Source organism: Equus asinus, chromosome 9 (genome assembly GCF_041296235.1).
Source record: "Equus asinus isolate D_3611 breed Donkey chromosome 9, EquAss-T2T_v2, whole genome shotgun sequence".
NCBI classification, from domain to species: domain Eukaryota; kingdom Metazoa; phylum Chordata; class Mammalia; order Perissodactyla; family Equidae; genus Equus; species Equus asinus.
Genome location: NC_091798.1, coordinates 50,827,456 through 50,841,415, shown reverse-complemented (window position 1 = coordinate 50,841,415; position 13,960 = coordinate 50,827,456). Strand labels below are relative to the sequence as shown.

The following is a 13,960-nucleotide window of genomic DNA, read 5'->3' as shown; positions in this document are numbered from 1 at the left end:
GGGCGCGCGCTCAAATGCGCGCCTTGGTTTCCGGCCCGGCGCGAGACAAAGCGTCTGGTGGGTTTGCGGTGCAGGGATGGCCGGCCAGGGAGGACCGGCTGCCCGCCTCAAGAATGAATGAGCTCTGCGCGGGCGGAGGGAGGAAGGGGAGGGACCTGTCTCCAGCGTCCCGGTCTCCCGGGGGTGGGTCCCGCTTTGGCGCGCTTCGTCTTGGCCCTGTGACATCTTGCGATCATTCTGCGCCTGCCTTAGGCGAGGAGGGAGGGGCGGGGTCTCAACTGCGCGCCACTGCCGGCCCAGGGCAAGGTAGGTTTTCGAACTCGGTAGCTTTCTCAAGGAAAAGGCATCCTTTCCCCGGAGACAGGCGCGGGACCCTGGATGCTTCCGTGCACGGAAATCCCAAGCTAGGTTTTGCACGTCATGGGCACCGTTCTCCGATCCGGGGACCGCCTACCCCCAGGTAGCAGTCTCCACCATCTTTTGCACCCGCATAGTATAGTTCGTCTTTCGGGTAATGAAGAGACCATGCACAGTCCCCGTGTCTGTCATTGTGCTGACAGGTCAGGGCAGGTGAAAGGGTGTTGTGTAAATGAGGAGTTTTGGGGTGAGAGAGAGCTTGTAATTACTTTAAGGGGGTCTGAGTTTTCAGTCCAGGTCGCAAGGGTAAACTTGCAAGCTCTTGCTGATCCTAGCTTGACTTTCTGATGAGCGAAATGGCATAATCGTCATTAGTAGGCAACTACTGTTGCTGTCACGCTTTAGAGATTTGCTGAATTTGCACCCAGAATTCACAGTCTCCATCCCGATTGCCACTTGAAGTTTTTGGAGATGCCTGATTCTGACTTTGCCCCTGGATGTCTTTCTGTCTGTATCCGTGTGAATGTCCCTGTCTCAGTCTCTGATTTTGTATGTGTGAATCTCTACTTCCCCCTCTTATTAAAACATTTGAAAAACAGTTCATAAAAAAGTATGTGCACTTGGTAAAAATAAAATACTATTAAACTGGCTTATAGTGAAAAATGCTAACAGTCTCCTGCCTATTTCCAGGAGGCAATCACGTTTAGCCCTTTTTGTTTTTATTTCTTTGGGTATTTAGTTCCATAACTCAAATAATAAGCTTATATTTCTATTTCTTGGATTTACCAGCCTTTGGAGTCAGCTTTTGAAATGGGTCCATTCACTCACACTACTGTCTCTGTCTTCCTCCAAATTTTTTGTTATTGAATTTCTTCAAATCTTTCATGCCGTTGCTTGTGTGACTCACCATTATTATGTGTACCACTAAGAAGAAAAAACCATCAGAACCAAGTATGTAGGACCATCATCCTGTTGGACCCCTACTGGTTTCAGATGTTAGAATGTGACATTATCTGTTACGTGCCAGTCACTGTTCTGTGTGTGGAGGATACAGAGATTTAAAAAAAAAAAATTACTGCCCTTGTGTTTCTGAGAGTTACAGTAACAAGCAAATAAATATTCTTATTTCATCTAATCTGAGGCATTTTGACGCAGATGCTTTTATAATCTTTCCAGAAAGTATCTGCTGAAGGTTTTTCACACAGTAACAAGACTGCCACCTGCCTGAGTGTAGCTGTAAAATGCTGTGTATGGATTGTAAGATGCTTGCTGGTTTCAGTAGGATGAACGTGAGAAGAATGTTTGTATTAAAGTCAATGAAATTATGTGATGTAATGTTATGTAATAACGGATGCTAGGGAAATGAAAATAAAGCAAGATGAAGGGATAGTGTGGTTAAGGAAGGCACGTCTGAGAGATTGACGATTGAAAATAATGCTCTCTGAGATGTCGAATAGTGTCCTGGGATTATGTTTTTTTTAGGTCTGTAGTGTATTCGTATTGTTAGGATTAGATGCATTTTTTTTTCTAACATGCCATCAGTTGTTCAAAACATGCCACGTTTTACTTTGTTTCCTATTTCAACTCTGACTTCCCTTACACAAGTTTGTCCCTAAATAGCCTTTCATTTTTTTGTTGACTAAAGAAAAATTTGTCTTCAGCATTATCTTCAAACTCTTTGAAGATATCTATTACATAAGTCTACTTTCTTCCCTGGAACTCTCTCCTCTTAAGGCATGCTGTGCAGCTGACATTCTAGAAATTTACCTAATTTGGACCCAGTTTCCTCCTGGATCACATGTTTTCCTTTCCTTGGTTTCTTCCTTCATTTTGTTAGAGAACATCCTTAAGTAAATTTATTGAGAAAAGATGGGAGGATGTAAACTTTCTGAGGCCTGTGTGTCTGAAAATAACTTTGTTTTGTCTCATGTTTGATTGATAGCTGGGCTAGGTATAAAATAGTGGTTTAACATTTTTTCTCAGAACTTGGAAAGTATCATATTGCTCCATTGTCTTCTAGCCTGTCCTTGTTAATGTCTGTCTAATGCCAGTCACAGTTATTTTCTTTTGGTAGTTACTTTTGTTCTTCCTCTCTGGAAGCTTTTGGAATTCTCTTTTATCCTGGTTTTCTGAAGTTGCATGGTGGTAGGTCACGGTATGGCTGTTCTGTCATAACGTCCTAGCTGTTGTGAGTGCATGGTTTTAGTTTAAAGACTTGATCTTTTTTAGCTCTGGGAAGCTTTCTTTGTTCCATATCTTTTCTGTGCTCCAGTCTTTGTTTTCCCTAGATGGAACGTTAAGCCCTTTGGTCTGTTTTCTCTCATAATTTTTTTTTCATTTTGGGAAATTACTTTCACTCTTCTTTCAACTCAGTAGTGACGTTTTAAAGGCAGAAATCTTACTTTTAATTCTAAGAAATCTTTTTTTTACAGGTCTTTCTCTTATTCAGCTGTTCCTATTTTAAGGATGTATTATTTTCTTTAATCTATTTGAGGATGATATTTAGGGTTTTCTTTTTAAAAATTCTCTTCTGTTAATTCAATTATCTATTTCTCCTCCCTGGTCACTTCTTCTTTTTCTTTGCCTTTTTTTTCTTTCTTGCTGTCGATTTTTGTCACATCCGTGATGGTCCTTGGTTGTCTGCATTTACAGATGAAGAACTAGGTAATGGTTGAGTATCACTGCTGTTACTGTTCAGGTAGCTCCTCCCGCCTTTTCTGAATGGAATCAGACTAGGAGCTCTTTAGATATGAATGGGATGCGCTGTGGGCCAACTTGTTGGAGAGCCTGCAGTTAAGCTCAGGGGTGCTGCGAAGGGCCAGGTACAAAGCTGTTCCATGAGTTCATCCTCCGCTTTAAGTCCACCTCACTTTCCCCTGCAGTCCCTGTGTGCATGTTCTGTGATATGTACTTTTACCTGCATTTCTTTTAGAAATTTGTTGAAGTGTCTGCTGGAGATCCCTTTTCTGTTCACTTTGGTGCCCTGGGTTTAGTTTGCATCATGTACTTTGCTGCCTTTTTATTAGAGTCTAGTGGAAGGCTTATGCCTGCATAGTAAGCTGTCATCTTGGAAATCACTTAATTTTGAGCAATAATTGAAGAATAGTTTGTGTTTTTTTTTTAAAGATTTTATTTTTCCTTTTTCTCCCAAAGCCCTCTGGTACATAGTTGTGTATTTTTAGTTGTGGGTCCTTCTAGTTGTGGCATGTGGGTCACTGCCTCAGCATGGCTTGACGAGGGGTGCCATGTCCGTGCCTGGGATCTGAACCAGCAAAACCCTCAGCCGCCAAAGCAGAGTACACCAACTTAACCACTTGGCCATGGGGCTGGCCTCTGAAGAATAATTTGTAAGATGAAAAGGAAGAAATGTCTTATTGTCTGTTTGGGTCCTTTTAGGTCTTTTATTTGCTTAAAAATAATTTTCTGTATTTAATTTTTATTTGGAGCCAGAGTCTTTGTAATTAATCTATCACTTAGGTGGGTTTAGATTAAAAAAAGTCTTGAGAGAATTATTGATTCCAAAATTACTTAGTCCCTTTTTGGTTTCTCAGTACATAACGTAACTCAAGGATGGAAGAATTCAAGGAGATACTTGGTCCTGCTGGAGAGAATCTGACAATGGGGTGGTTTCTGATTCCTTGGAAAATAGATCTCAGAGCTAAGATACAGCCTCTCTGATTCAGTCTAAGCCAAATTATATTTCCCTGGAAGCGTTTTTGGGGAACAATTTCCAAAAATGATGCTGACTGCCAGTAGTGAACACTTTCAACAAAAAAGTAAAGAAAAATTGACTTATTTTAGAATTTCAGTATTAACTAATTATGTGGGAAAACTGGATATAAGAGAAAATTAAGTATGTCGATCAATCTTTTAGTAACTGATTTTGTGGATGCGTATGTTTCTTTTTCCTTCAGTGATGCAAGCCTATAATCTTTTCTGTAAAACCCGTTAAGGCCAAGATGTGTTTTGGGAATAAAACCAATTCCAATTTTAAGAAGGTAATAAGATGGATGTACTGTCTATGACATCCCCAGTGGGGTCTGGGGTAGCACTCCATCATGAAACCGATACTTCTGCAGGGAAAGATTAATAGTCACAGTAAGTAGAGAAAGACAACTGAAAAGAGACTCACATCCATTTAGGTCAGGTTTTGTCACCAAATGAATTAATGAAAATTTTAAGTTTTAGAACTCTGGAAGTGCATTATATGGATTTGTGTTTTTATTTATTTATTTATTCGAGGAAGATTAGCCCTGAGCTAACATCTGCTGCCAATCCTCCTTTTTTTGCTGAGAAAGGCTGGCCCTGAGCTGACATCTGTGCCGTTCTTCCTCTACTTTATGTGGGGGACGCCTACCACAGCATGGCTTGTTAAGCGGTGCCATGTCCGCACCTGGGATCCAAACTGGTGAACCCCGGGCCGCCAAAGCGGAACGTGTACACTTACCTGCTGTGCCACTGGGCCAGTCCTGGATTTGTGTTTTTAAATTGACTGGTGCGTACTAAGTTCAGTTGACTCATCGTGCTCTGTGAGTTGTTTTTTATTCCTTATTTGATTTATGATAGATAGTAAGGCTTGAGAAGCTGCAAAATTAACTCTAAACTAAGTTTGTCTTTTTGAGAATTATCTATTAATTAGGAAAATGGTGATGGGGGCTCAGTGGTGTATAACTAATATATTAGATGCCGTAGGATTGTTTGAGATGCTGAGCAAGCCAATTCCCTTCAAGTAAAAAGTTTTTTTAAAGGATGTCCCAAAAAACACATTTTAATGTCTTAGAGATGTTAGGCCTCAAAAGCAATGTTTTCAAGTTAATGTTTGAGGTATTATACAAAAATTTTGTTTAAAGCAGAATTTCATACCTTTTAAAAAGAAATGGTGCTTTTAAAATATAATTTATTTTATCAAAATAAAAGTTATTTTTTTCTCCAAACAGAATAAAGTATAATGTTGATTTTTTTTGTCATGGTACGTATGGATGTGAAGATTTGCAGACTTCCTGCCTCCATCCCCAGGCATCATTGCTTTGAGGAGGATGGGTTTGGGGCTGAGGGATCAAGCCTACATAGTATATTCCTTTGAGGAAAACAGCTCTCCTCAGCTTTGCTTTGTCAATAGGTTAGTAAGGAAACTTCTAATGAGAGATTTGGATTTGTGTGTTTTCATTAAAAAATGCACAGAGATGCTGATGTGCTACTAGCAAGTATAATTGGAATGTTATCACAGGAGCCGTAGATGGGGTGGTATCGAGCAGAAGCACTGCCTGAAGTTGCAGCTTCCTACTTTGTGTGACTTGGGGTGGATACTTAACTCGAAGCCTTCATTTCCTCATGTGTATAATCGGGGTAAGCAGTCAGTGGTAGTTTTCTGTATCTCAGGAAGAGTTAAGAAACTTACACCTTCCTCTAGCCTGTTGTTTACTTGTCTCATAGTAGTGGATGAATTTTATCCAAATTAGTAATTTGAAGAAATTAGGAAACATACTGAAATGTAAATACGATAAACTCATTTTCTTTTCTATTACTTTCTTAGTGGAGAAGGGGTGTGGATTTACTATATATTTAGACTTATTATTATATATTTGCTCTTTTGGCTGTCTACATATTTTGGTCATCAATAGAATGAAACTTAGGAAATGTGCATAGGCTGAACACCATCTGCAGGGCTATTTTACATTCATATTTTTTGGTTTCCAAACCTAAAATAATAAATGCTAATCTGCTTTAGGAAGTTTTCTTTGTATGTAAGATAATTAGTTGAAAAACGAAAACCTTCATCCCACATATTACTTGTCTTTCATTTTTTATGTCCTGATTTTGCCTTGGTAGAATAACACCCTGGCCTTAATATAAGAGCTATAAAACTTCCTGTTAAGTATTACTTTAATTTTCAAGGGAAGAACTGGAGGGATGAAGCTCCTAGAATTGGTGTTAAAGTGTAGGAATAGGAAGCAGGTCCTAAGTAATTAAACTGTCATGACACTTCCTTCCCATGCTTTCAAAGGATGTTTGGCAGAGCAAGATATCTTTTGGAGTTGTTTATTTATCCTGGGGGCCTACACTAGGTAGTCTTTTGGTATACCCAGACTCAAGGAAGCAGACACACAAAGTGAAAGATGAAGCTCTATAGAAATATGCTGCTGGGTCTTTTTCCTCCACACAGTCCATGTTTGTTGTTCGTTTGTTCGGATGACGTCACCTCTCACATGTCTGAGTTGGAGATCTTTAGACTTTCATATCAGCAGTGTTGGACTATTTCATGCACAAATAATGAGAAAGAGCCTTGAAGTGTCATTTGGGTGCTGGGACCTTGTGTAACTGAAGTTCCCAATTCTGGGATCCAGGGAAGTTTCCTAATCAGAGTTCTAACTCCTTTTTTTCCAGTGTACCTCTGTGATAAGGGGATTGGGTTTTGGCTGTTATATTTGGGGAATTTTTGAAAATTAACTTTTTGTTACACAAAAATATACGTACATTATGGAAAACTAGAAAATACAAATAAACACAAGAAGAAAATAAAAATCACCCTTAGTTCCATCTCCCAGAAATACCGGCTCTAAAGTTTTTCCTCTCCATGTCCATATTAACAAAAAATGAGTTCATGATAAATATTGATGTGTAACTTTTTTTTGTGCAACACTGTTTTGTGAACATCTTCACACATCAGTAAGGTACTATAGCATCATTTAACACATTGTGAAGATTCGTCGGTAACCCTTATTGGCCACTTAGTTTGCTGTGACCAAGGATGGTAGGTTTTACAGTGACTGTATCTACCAAGTTTGTCAGAGGCCATAGAGGGCCATAATTATCCTCTCCTCTCTTGTTGACAATATCAGGGTTTTTCCTCAGGTTAACTTAATGGTTAAATGTTAACTAATTCACTGGTTTAAATTTTAACCACTGGATAAAGTAATTATAATTTTGCCCATTTTTGATGCCACCAGCAGCAGATGAGTGTCCATTTCCTGTTTGGAGGAATTTTAATTTTAATTTCTGGAGATTCTTTGGGGATCTTGATCATTTTTATTGTTATTCTCATATTGCTAGCATAAAGGAATAAAAAGATTGAAATTTGGGTCAGAATCTTAGGTTTCTGCCAATATTTTGGTTGTAGGCCTAGATGTTAAGTGAGGCTTTTTTTAGCTAATCTATTTACTTCCTCCTTTTTAAAGTTAATTTTTTGCCTTCACTGCATTTGGATTTATTGATCATAGGTAGAATTATAGCAACTTTATTGCTAGAATGGGTCTTGGGTCATCTGATCTAATCAACTCATTTTGTAGATAAAGAACTTGAGACCCAGCAGGGCCAGCCTGGTGGTGTAGTGGTTAAGTTCGTGTGCTCCGCTTTGGGGGCCTGGGGCTCACCGGGTCGGATCCTGGGCACAGACCTAGCATCACTCATCAAGCCATGTGAGGTGGCGTCCCACATGGAAGAACTAGAGGGACTTACAACTAGAATATACAACTGTATACTGGGGCTTTGGGGAGAAAAAGAAAAATAAAATAGGGAAGATTGGCAACAGATATTAACTCAGGGCCAATCCTTCTCACCAAAAAGCTTTAAAAAAAAAAAAAGAAGGAAATTGAGACCTAGGGAGATTAAGATACTTGTGCAAGATTGCAGGACAAAAAGAACTAACGTTTATTTTCTGCTTACTGTGTTTGCCAGGCATGATGCTAGATGCTTTACAGACCCTGGTTTTTAAGCCTTATGATCACCCTGTTGATGAGTGTGAAACTTGAGGCTCAGAGTAATTAAGTATTTTGCCTGGGATTACTTAGCAGATAAGTGCTGGAGCGAGAATAGATCTAGGCTAGCTCTGTCTTCTCACATTATTGTGGGGTTTTTATGTGTATCACTTTATTTAATCCTTTTTGCAGGTGTTAGTTGAGCTTACAGACCTGCAGCAAGCTCACAGAGCACTGTCATCTCTGCGTAGGACTTGAAGTCTTCCATAGGACTGTTGATTTTCAGGTCTGTTTGGGTGCTACTAGATGTGTGTTTTTCACAGTGACACTTCATAGTCCCCAGGGAGGTAATTTTGGATTTGTCAGGAGGGAGCAGTAATTGAAGCTGCTGCTTGATAGACTAACTGAGGGCTTCGTTTGCTAATAAGGAAAGGGTGAAGATGAATTACTGAAAGAGAGCTCTTTTGTCTTTTCTTCTTAAAAAGCTACTCTCCTACTTTATGCCTTAATAATAATTTTAAAACAAATTAAAATCTCTAAATAAGTCAATATTCCTGACAGGAGAGTTCTTTTTGTTCTTTATTCAGCACACATTTGTGGGACAGGTGCTGTGTGCCAGGCCTTGAACCAGATGCTGGGAATAGAGGGATGGGGCACTCAGTCCCTGTCATCAAGTTGCCTCCAGTCTAGTGGGGAAGACAGAAAACAAACACTACAGTGATACTGTGATACTGTAAACGCGTCCCCCTAATGCAATGTAATAAGCGCTATGATAGCAGCATCCACATGGTGCTATGGAGGAAAAGACTACCACCCAAGGCAGACTGGGAGCCTTGTGGAGTTTTGAAAGACATCCCAGGAGAACTGGGGAGGTTGTGAAATCTGAACTGAGCATTGGGAGGTGAGTAGGAGTTGGCTTCTAAATGGAACACGTTAGGAGAGGGTCTTATTCTGATTGGCATTAGTTCATCTGACTGAAGCTGCATATACGTGTGTGTGTGTGTGTGTGTGTGTATACATATGTGGTGGGGGAGGGTTGGATTTTTGGTAATGAAGAGCCTCAAGAATTTCAAGCAGAAGAATGATATGATCAGTCTGGCTATTGTGTGGAGGGAAAAAAAGAGTGAGTAGAGGTAAAAACACTAGTCAGGGGCCAGCCTGGTGGTGGCATAGTGGTTAAGTTTGTGCTTTGCTTCAGTGGCCTGGGGTTTGTGGGTTCAGATCCTGGACACGGACCTACACACCAATTGTCAAGCCGCATTATGGTGGTGTCCCACATACAATAGAGGGAGATTGGCACAGATGTTAGCTCAGTGATGATCTCCCTCACAAAAACAAACAAACAAACACTAGTCAGGACTCTTGTGGAGTAATGAGGTGGCCCCTGAACTAAAGGACAGAAGGTAGATTTACGAGATTCTGAACTTGGGAGCTTAGGGAGAACAGAGGCTAGGGTGACGTTGCTTCCATGCATGGGTGCCTGGGGAGATGGTGCGCTCTGAACAGAGGCTGATGTGGAAGGAACAGGTTCGGAGGACTCTACCTGGGTTAGCGGTACATTAATGGTGATAGCGAGTGAGTGGTGTTTGTTGGACTTCCAGATGGAGATGTCAGCTGCCAATTTGGGGTACCTCTCTGGAGTTCCGAAGAGAGTTGGATTGGAGATGCAGTTTTAGGAGCATAGGTGATATTTAGGGGTAGAGAGGAGAGAAGAGGGACAGAGTCAGACATGGAAAGCATCTATGTATGAGGACTAGGTTGAGGAAGGAAGACCCACAGTGGAGATAAGTAATAGCTAGAGAGGTGGAGCAGAGTTGAGTCATGGAACAAGGAGATTGACTAAGAAATGCTAATACTTTTGGTCTGGTAAGGCCTAAAATGTATCTGTTGACATTGGTGCCAGGGAAATTAGTGTTGACTCAGGAGTGTCTAATGCTCGTGAAGGAGGGCCAGTGGAGTGGAAACCGCTGACCATCATTAAGGAAGGAATGGGAAGAAGGAGATCATGAGTTTAGATCACTCGTGTACGAATGTTAGCTCTGAAGGGGAGGAGATGTTCTTAAAGGTCGATTTAAAGTAGATTCTCACTAGGGTACCAGAACACTTATCCCTCTAAGATTCTGCACTAAAAAAACGTGATCACTTCACTCGCTTTGCTTAAAATACTTCAGTAGCTTCTAGAATAAAGACTAAAATCCTTATTACATCACATAATTTAGCATCCAAACAGGTATACTTCTGTGTGCAAAAGAAGGAGCTATTCATAATTATGTTGAGACAACTGACATAAATGGAAATTGTCCTGGGGAAACTGAGACATAATGGTCACCCTACCTAAAAGTTCTTCCAAGCGTGAGCTGGCTCCTGTCTGAGAGGAAGACTAGCCCTGAGCTAACATCTGCCAATCCTCCTCTTTTTGCTGAGGGAGACTGGCCCTGGGCTAACATCTGTGCCCATCTTCCTCTACTTTATATGTGGGACACCTACCACAGCATGGCTTACCAAGAGGTGGCATGTCCACAGCCAGGATCCAAACTGGCGAACCCCAGGCCATTGAAGCAGGACATGCGCACTTAACTGCTGTGGCACTGGGCAGGCCCCTAACGGTGAAGTTCTTTATTCAGTCCCATTTACCATGCTCCCGATTATGAGGGCCTTGCATATGGTTTCCTTTGTCTGGACTTCTCCCATCGTTGGGTTAACGCCTCCTCATCCCTCAGATCTCCACTCTGTTCATTTCCTTGGGAAGTCTTCCCTATCAGCCTTGAAGAAAAACAAACCTATGACTCCTCAGCCATGTGTATGTGTACGTAGCTTAAGGACTCCAAGAGAGCTCTCCAAGGCTTCTCATGAAAAAGATTACCTTCAACTATTTCCACTGCTTCTTTGATATTTATCTTTGTGTCTAAATGGCATTATTGACATTGTGCTATGGAAGCAGTTGAGTTTTTCATTCTCTTCTGCATAACACTATTTTTCCCCTTATCCTTCTAGTAGTTGTACATTGCATTTTAGTTTGGATCAGTTTAGATCAGTTTTTGGTATTTAAGGAATTAATTCAGTGTGTTCTGCTACAAAAGCTTCTATAACACCAATTAGCTCATGTGTGACTGGAAGATAGAGAAACGATGTTCCTATAATTGGAGGTTGTGTTGATTTGTATATGACTTTTCCTAGTAAAGGGGAGCCAGAATATCAAGAGTAGAGTTGAGAGGGAAAGAAAACCCTCAGCTCCACTTTCAACCCTATTTTAAGAAGATCAAAAGTGAGCGCCTGCACCCAGGATTCCCTCCCCCAGAGAGGTGCACTCCCTTTGCTCTTGTAGCCAGTGTTGTGTTCCGAGCTCTGCTCTCTCTACTGTCTCCATTCCTCTAAGCCAGCCGGGCCACCCAGTTGTTGCTGTGCCTTTTTAAGCATCTCTGGAGGCAACTTTAGCCACGCTAGACTGACGGCCTGGTTTGTCCAACCATCCCCTGAGGTCCTCATGGTTTCTGTTATTGCTGGTGCTCTGCTTACGCAGCTGCACAGGTTTTGAGTGGTTTGTTCCAACCTTGTTTTTTCCATTTGCTCTGTTAATTTAAATGTGTGCAGAATTCAAGTTTTCAGGAACACATACATTATGTTATAGCAAAATGCCTGTACTATATGAACATAATCCCCAGCACAGTTCAATACTGTACTATGATTTCCTTTTCTTCCCCATACCTTTTGATTGCCTATGAAAATAGTATTTTTTCCTACTTACTTAGTTTTGTCTAATTATATAGAAAGACTTGATACCAAGGTTAAAACATCAAATCATTTGGAATTGTGAGGTTTTCTATTAGTTTTATCTTATTAAAAACATATTGTTTGGAGCCTTCTGCTTTTCTCTAGTCTAGTTGCATTGCATGAGCATTGATATTTTGTGCGTACAATTCTAATTGTAAAGACTATTTCCTCGGTATTTTGAAGGCAAGCTCTATAGTTTTCTAGCTTTCGTTGTTGCTAAGAAGTAGTAATGAGTGAAAAATTTAAAAAGCTTGTAGGATCTTCTTTTTAGTTTAGTTCTGAAATTTCACAAGGCTGTCCCTTGGTGTGGGTCTCTTTTCATCCACTGTGTTGGTCATTTGGTGGAAATTTTTCAGTCTGAAAATTCATGTCCTTCAGTTCTTGGAAACTTTCTTAAATTATTTTACTGATGATTTTCACCTTTTTTATTACTTTCTGAGACTCCTGTTATTCAAATGTTGACCTCTTAAATTGATCTTTTAGTTTTCTTAAAATTTTTTTTCTCTACTAGATGTTCTGAATTTTACCTTCCAGTTTTTGCTATGATATTTTAAATTTCTAACAGCTTCTTTTTATTCTCTTGATGTTGCTTAATAGCATCCTGATCTTATTTAGATTTCATGGATGCAGTTTATCTTTTCAGAAGTCTTTATTTTCCTTCATAGTTCCTGTTTGCTCCAAGTTAATTTCTTTTTAAGTCTGTATCTGTCAGTACGGGAAATGGAAACCACTAGATATTTTAAGCAGAAGGGAAAACAATATGGGATGTAGGTGCTTAGAATAAATTATTCGAAGGGCTAGAGGAGCACTAGCAATGCCTAGAACACTATAGAACTGACCTTCTTTGAGAGCTTTTATGTTTGAGGCCACCACTGGAACCACTGATTTAAAAACAACAGATTATAACTACAATTCATCAGGACCAGGAAGCTGCCACTGCTATTGCTGTGTGAACAACTGCCTCGTGACACGCAGCAAACTAGAGAATGGATGTTGGAACACTTTTCCAGAAAAAACTTCACAGACTGGAAAAACTTCACAGACCAGTAGCACTTTTACAGGTGTAAAGATTCCCAACACAATACTAGCAAACCAAACCCACCATGTAAAAGGACTGTACACCATCACCAAGTGGGCTTTATCCTGGGAATGCAAGGTTGGTTCAGTCTGCGAAAGTCAACAATGTAATATACCATATTAGTAGAATAAAGGACAAGAACTTTATAATCATTTTAGATACAGAAAAAGCGTTGGACAAAGTGTACCACCGTTTCATAATAAAAATATTCAAATGAATGAGAAAAGGGAACTTCTTAACCTGATAAAGGATATCTATGAGAAACCCTGTAGAAATTAATAAAAGAAACCTTAACAAAATTGGAGTCAGGAAGACCGTTAGGGGGAGCTCTCACACCTTTTCATACGTCATCAGTTACTCCAAACAGGAAGAGACTTGCGCTCGCATCTTCGACAGGAAGTAAAACTACTTTACTACTGAAGGAAAATTTCTTTCCCACCTTGGCAATAGTTCAGCCACTGAGAAATGCTGCAGTTCAGCCAGTGAGAAGCTGTTGCCACCTTGAACTGTTACTTTCTCCCAAAGTACTTTCATTTAGAACAGCTCCTCCTTACTCCCCTTTTTTCTCTATAAAAGTAAGTTCTCCTTTGTTTTCTGGATTTGCCTGTGGTTTGCCACAGCATGCACATCCTGGATTGCAATTCTTTTGGCTATTCCTAAATAAACTTGTTTTGAGGGTGAAATAACCAGCAAATTTGTCTTTTAAGTTGGCAACTTATGGCTAACTTCATACTTAATAGTAAAAAGACTTAACAATTACCTTAATGCTAAAAACAAAAAAAGCATTTATTTGTTAAATAAGTAAATGAATAAGTAAATTTGATAGGATGGAGGCTTGGTGGAGTCCTCTTAATTGAGACTGAGTGCCTAGCACAATAAATACCATGTTAGTTTAATTTCCTTGAGAGCAAAGGGCAAAGTATTATTTTGTTTGTAGACTTTGCCCCTAGTGCTCGCTGGATAGCTGCTGAGTTGAATTGAGATGAATTCTAAAATAAAAACAAGGATTAAAGCGATGGACTGCGGGGGCCAGCCTGGTGGTGCAGGGGTTAAGTTCGCA

At 40.1% G+C, this 13,960-nt stretch overlaps 1 protein-coding gene across 2 annotated transcripts in view; it reads left to right on the top strand.

The window, feature by feature from the left end:
- The window catches only part of LMNB1 (lamin B1), a 48,207-nt gene that overhangs the window by 1,273 nt on the left and 32,974 nt on the right, over window positions 1-13,960 (top strand). Inside the window, exon 1 of one of the 2 annotated variants that reach the window (XM_014859533.3) lies at window positions 260-306. The exons of the other annotated variant lie outside the window; for it this stretch is intronic. The gene's annotated coding sequence lies outside the window, so the exon portion shown is untranslated. Of the gene's footprint in view, window positions 1-259; window positions 307-13,960 lie in introns of those variants that run through there. 2 annotated transcript variants of the gene reach the window in all.